The sequence below is a fragment of the Ovis aries genome, chromosome 3 (genome assembly GCF_016772045.2).
Source record: "Ovis aries strain OAR_USU_Benz2616 breed Rambouillet chromosome 3, ARS-UI_Ramb_v3.0, whole genome shotgun sequence".
In the NCBI taxonomy this organism is placed as follows: domain Eukaryota; kingdom Metazoa; phylum Chordata; class Mammalia; order Artiodactyla; family Bovidae; genus Ovis; species Ovis aries.
In genome coordinates, this window is record NC_056056.1 from 33,029,835 (window position 1) to 33,035,995 (window position 6,161).

The 6,161-nt window shown below is 49.0% G+C and overlaps 1 protein-coding gene across 17 annotated transcripts in view; it reads right to left on the reverse strand.

The window, feature by feature from the left end:
* The window catches only part of DTNB (dystrobrevin beta), a 241,823-nt gene extending 239,437 nt beyond the window's left edge, over positions 1–2,386 (reverse strand). For all 17 annotated transcript variants that reach the window (XM_027966577.2, XM_027966572.2, XM_027966578.2 and 14 more), the window contains exon 1: positions 2,214–2,386. The gene's annotated coding sequence lies outside the window, so the exon portion shown is untranslated. The remainder of the gene's footprint in view (positions 1–2,213) is intronic.
* Positions 2,387–6,161: the final 3,775 nt, after the last annotated feature.

Genomic DNA, 6,161 nt, shown 5'->3' on the forward strand with positions numbered 1-6,161 from the left:
CATAACCCCATCAGAAGCTGAGGAAGATCTGTATATACATTTTTCAAACTCCACCAGCTCTGCACAGGACATCTGTGCAAACATCAATAAAGGTGATTTAGAAATAAATGGCAACCCACTCCAGTAATCTTGCCTGGAGAATTCCATGGACAGAGGAGCCTGGCAGGCTACAGTCCATGGGGTTGCAAAGAGTCAGACATGACTGAGAGACAAACACTTCTACTTCTAAATGTAAACTAAGTATATAAATAAATAAAACACAATATTACTGAGAAAATGGAGAACAAGGCATACTAAAGTACAGCACTGAGGTACCCCAAAATAAGAACTAGTAGACACCTGATGGATGCACTCTTAATTAAGTGTTACCGCCCTAAAACTAAAGAGAAATTGACTTAGTTCTTCAAGGCTCACCACACAAGGCCAAATTTGAATTAATATTTTATTTTTATACAAGGAAACATAGGTCCTGAGAGATTTAAAGATATAAAGTAAGTGCTTTAAACCAATTCCATTGGTTTTAAATCTGACTTCCTAAGTAGAAATTTTCTCTCTCAGTCATAGTGGACACTCAAAACTCCTGCCAACACTACGCTGACTACACAACTGCCTTCAAAGGTAATTCCACTGATGTATGATAAAAATCCTCCCAGAACTCATAAAAGGTCAAGTTTTAGTTTGGCAGACAAAGTAACCCAACAGGCACTGCAACCCAGGCAACTGAAACAGCAGCCTGGAGCTTGAGAGTCCAGAAATTCAATGAAGGCAGGAAAAAACGCAGAGTCCCAGCCCTCATGGGTAAGATCAGAGTCACATTCGCTGACCACAGATCTAAGATGCAAGAGCCAAGATAAAAATGAAAGCATGCTCTCTAGACAGACATTTTCCCCTTCCTCAAGTGACAGCAGAGAGAAAGGCCAGGATGGGATGATTTGAAGCAATGACCCTAGGAGTAAGACCCTGGCAGTCAACACAGAATAAAGTAGCGAAGGTGGCAGCACAGCCACAAGATACAACTCCATCACCTTAGCCACTTGCTTAGCCCAAACCTAAGAACCTCTTACAGGGCAAAAAAGAGAGAGGAAACTTAAGGCACAAGGGAAGTCCATCAGCATCCCTAACATCACACTGATCAACAGTGCTTCACATAAAATAGAGCAAAACCTTGCTTGGTCCATTCATTCATGCAGTTTTCAGTGCCTGCTGCTTGGGAAGAAAGGGAACTTCCTCTTTCCAATTTCCTTTTTTCCTTCTCTCTCTTTAAATGTTACACAGAAGTGTCTATAAAACTCTCCCAAATACCTCCCACAAGCTTCCTTGACCCTCCTGCTTTAATCCTCAAACCAAGCAATTTTATGGCTCCAATTTCCCAATACTACTGGGAAGAAGACAAAGTGAAAGAGACAAAATTCAAAGCTGCTTTGTATTTCTTACGCAAACCTTTACAACCAAACTGCCAGCACCTAAGTAGCAAATGATGGTTGTGCTTTACACAATTGTGACCCCAGTGCTGACTACGGTTCTCTACCCAAGGTAGTTAACCAACAAACTGTCTGCTGAGGCTGCTGGAAGGTCTTCCTAATCCCAAGGCCTGGCACAGGAATTTAACAGCAAGCATTCGTTAGTTGCATCCTTCCTCCTCTCAGGACACTTTCCTTAAAAGGGTGACCTCGGTGCACAGGGTCACAGTTAGGCGCCTCGGGAAATAGTGTTTGGGGATGATCTGAAATAAATTCCCTTCCCTCTGCCAGGGCCTGCCTGACTCACCTGCCCTCTGCCAGGACCTGCCTCCTTCGCCCCCTTCAACACCTAATGCAGAGCCTCCTTCCACCAAGCCGGGCTCGGGCAGCATCACCCTGCGCCCGCACCCCGGCTCCATGTCCGCCAGCCAAAGCGCGATCGGAACACCGGAGCCCCCTACCCGACCCAGGGCTCAGAGGCCGGCAACGCCGGCCGCGGAGTCCGCTCCATCCTCTCCGCTCGCCCCTCCAGGGCCGGGAGCGCGGAGCGGTCTCCGTTCACAGCGCGCGCGGTGCAGCGGCCCCGGATCCCGGGGGGCCGTCTCCGCCGCTCCCGGCCCTGCAAACCCCCGCAGGCTGCCGGGGTGCGGGCGCTGCGCGGGTGCCTTCCCGCTCCTTGCGGGCGCGAGGCTCCGGCACCGCGCTCCTCTCCCGCAGCCTGGGGCAGCGGCCGCAAACCCTCGCCGTACTCACTTCCCGGCCGGATCTGGGGGCGTCGAGAAGGACTCCGGCGGCTGCAACCTCCTCCGCCTCCTCCGGCCCGGCCCCCGCGGTTGTGGCGGTGGCAGCGCCCGCTCAGGCCTCGGAGCCGCCCCCGCGGCGAACGTTCTCAGGCACCCGGCTCGCGCCGCTTACCCTCCCGGCACGCGCAGCGAGCCCGCCCCCGGTGCGAGGGCGCGAGGGCGCGAGGGCGCAGGGCTGGGGGCGGGCACGCGCCGCCTGCGCGAGCGCGCGGCTGGGGGCGGGGCTTCCGCCGCGCCGAGGAGGGGGCGGGCCGGCGGGCCGGGTTCCCTTCGAACCCCGCCCCCTGCGGCCCGGTTCCGGGAGGGCGGGGGAAACTTGCCCCCTGCGGGCTTTTCCCGAGAGCCGGCGGCGGGCGGCGGAGGTGCGTTTCAACTCCACAGGTATGTACCCCGCCACCTGGATGTTCGGCCCGACGTGACTACAAGGTAAAGAATGCGAAGAACCACCCCCATAAATCATTCATCATCCGCGCCTGGAGCAGGAGTCACTGCCCTGAGTGGTATTTCCAAATTAGTTCAACTCAGCAAACTGTTTACTGAGCACCGACTCGGTGCCTAGCTCTGTAACGCTGTACCAGGTGCTGTGTGGGTACACCGTCACGGTCACGGTCCCCGGTCTCCAGGAGCGCATAACTTAGTGGAAAAGCAGCCGTGTAAACAACCAGGTCTGGTGACCCATGCAAAGCCAGAGCCACTATGAGATGCTGTGGGAGCTCAGAGGAGGAAGAGATTACTTCCGCCTGGACGATGCGGAGAGGTTCCTGGAAGAGGCGGCATCTGTGTTCAGCCTGCAAGGAAGATAGAGAGGAGTCCTAGGACGGAAAAAAGGGAGGGACATCAAAATTTAGGTAAACAGCTTGGGCAAAGGAACAGAGAGCGACGGAGGTGTACCATCTCTGCATCGGCTTTTTTTGAATATCCGTTTTTGATAGAATCCTTTCCAAACTACGTGAAACAGATGATGCTACATGGGGAACAGCAAAGCTTTTTTTTTTAAGCACTCAAAAGATCATTCTTTTCTTAATTTATTTTTTTTAATTGAAGGATAATTGCTTTACAGAATTGTGTTGGTTTCTGCCAAACATTAACATGAATCAGCCATAGGTATACATTTGTTCCCTCCCTCTTGAACCTCCCTCTCTACCTCCCTCCGCATAGGATCATTCTTGTCAACATCATTTAAGGCTGAAAACAGCAGTGTCCTTTAAGGACTTTTGATATGTTGGTGGCGGATGTAAATCCGTAAGCTAAGACAGCCCTGTGCTTTGAGTCTGGTTTTTCACGCTTTTTGGCACCTTATAGTAAAGCAGATTGTGCCACCTTCTGCTGTGGTCTGCCTGCCTGTCTTTAGAGCATCCTTTTCCTCCTGCTCTCCTCTTCCTATTTTTAAACCCCTAAGGTGAAGAAAGTGCTGGTAACCAACTTTGTTAAGGAGAGTAAACATTCCTCAAAAAAAAAAAATTGGCATCACCTATCACTCATGAATTTTGTGACTGTTTTGCATGCTTAGAAGACTTTTTCACTTGTATGCAGGGTCTTAACCATGTTCTGAATATGTTAAGATACTCAGGGTTAAGAGACACTTTGTTTATTCACTTAACTTCTCACTAAGCATCAACTGTGTGGGAGGCAGTGAAAGGATAAAACATTGATTCTGTCCTTTGGAGGAAAGATGTGTAAATGATGTAAAATAAATCTGTAAAAATGTTGCTTGCTGTGTTTGCTATACTGATTGAAACCAAAATAATATCAGTATGTGAATAGCCATTCTGGAAAGTAAACCATTTCAAATATATTCATATTAGCATCTCTCCATCTCAGTTCTGCATTTCATCAGTTCTCACATCCTCAGAAACATATTGCAGTCTTTCAAACATGCAGTCATCACCCTCACTCTCAAAATTACCAGCCTCTTTTACCTACATGTCCTTTGCTTTCACCGTTTATTCATGTTGAAGTTTTTCTTGTCCTAAAGAAAAAAGAAGAAACCTCTGTGACTCTAGATGATACTCCAGTTACTATTCCCTCCCTGTCTTTTCCTTGACAAAAGTCTTAAAAGCAGTTTACACTCATTTCTGCTAACTCAGCTCCCTCTCACTCCCCAACCTATAGTGTGTAGCTTCCGTCCCCACCACATCACTGCACTGCTCTCAGTCAGTAAGCACTGGCTTCATCCTCAATGCCCCAGGCCATTTTTGAGTCCTCTATTACTCGAGCTCCTGGTAGCATTCGGTAACACAGGACATTCCATTCCTTTTGACATCCCCCTGGCCTTTGCAACAAGACTCATCTAATCCCTCTGACTACTCCTCAGTCTCCAAAGTCCTGTTCTCAGCTTTCATCACACCCCGGACAGTGCCTTCTCCCTGAGGTGTTGTGTCCACTCTATCTTCATCTGCCACATATATCAGCAGCTCCCGAGTGTGTTAACTAGCTCAGACCACTCACCTGAGTTCTGCACACACACAAGTCTACCAGACATCTCTACCTGGATGTCCTAGAGACACCTCAAGCTCTACTTTTCTAAAAACTGTTAGCGTCAGGACTTTCCTAGTGATCCAGGGGTGGGGATGGAGGGAGTAGGGTTGTAGGTTTGATCCTTGGTCAGGGAACAAAGATCCCACTTGCTGCACAGAGTGGTCAAAAAATAAAAATGAATAAATAAAACTGTTAGCTTTCCTGTCCACTCAGTTGCCCAGAACCTGGGAGTCATCCTTGAATCTTTACCCCCAACACCACCACACTCAGCTTCCCCAGTGGCTCAGCAGTAAAGAATTCCCCTGCAATGCAGGAGACCCCAGGTCTCTCCCTGGGTCAGCAAGATCCCTTGGAGGGGGAAATGGCAACCCACTCAGTATCCTTGCCTGAAAAACCCCACAGACAGAGGAGCCGGGCAGGCCATGCAAAGGGTGGCAGAGAGTGAGCACACACACACACCACACACTCAACAATTCTGTTGACTCTCCTCATGCATAAATCTAGAATCTGTCCCTCTTAGCCCCTCTTACCTAGACTAATGCAATAGCATCTTATCTTGTCTCCTCCTGCAGTCCTGTTCCTTCTGATCCATTTTCCATACTGCAGGTCAGGAAAAAAAAAAAGTTTTTTAAACTTGCTGCTTGTGGTGTCATGGCTGGCACATAAGACCTTCATTTATCTAGCCTTTGTCTTACTTTCCCTTCAGTCTCTTGTCTCTTCCTACATACACCCCATCCAAACCCCTGAAACATTTCCACTTTCCCTATCTCCATACCTCTGTGCTTGTTTCTCTGTCTCTTTGGAATATTCTTTGAATACAATCAAAGAATGTCCAACGTATATATAACTGAAGTTCCACATATGATAAAACTCTAAGAAACATTCTGGAAATACGAAAATACTTACTTACAAAATGAAAGGGCTCACACGTACTTGGGGAAATGACCACAGAATGATTAATCCTTAGAGCTAGTCTCTTTAAACTATTCATTTTATTCATTTATTCGTTTTTGGCAGTACTGGGTCTGCGTTGCCCTGAGGGCCTTTCTCTAGTTGCAGTGAGCAGGAGCTACTCTCTGGTTGCAGGGCAAGGGCTTCTCATTGCGGCGGCTTCTCTTGTTGCAGAGCACAGGCTCTAGGGTGCGCGGGCTTCAACAGTTGTGGCACAATGGCGCCGTAGTCGCAGCTTGCCGTCTCTAGAACACAAGCTCAACAGTTGTGTCGCACAGACACAGCTGCTCCACAGCATGTGGAATCTTCCCCGATCAGGGATCGAATGTGTGTTTTCCGCATTGGCAGGCAGAATCTTCACCACTGAGCCACCAGAAAGTGAAAGTGAAGTCACTCAGTCGTGTCCGACTCTCTGCAACCCCATGGACTGTAGCCTACCAGGCTCCTCCGTCCATGGGATTTTCCAGGC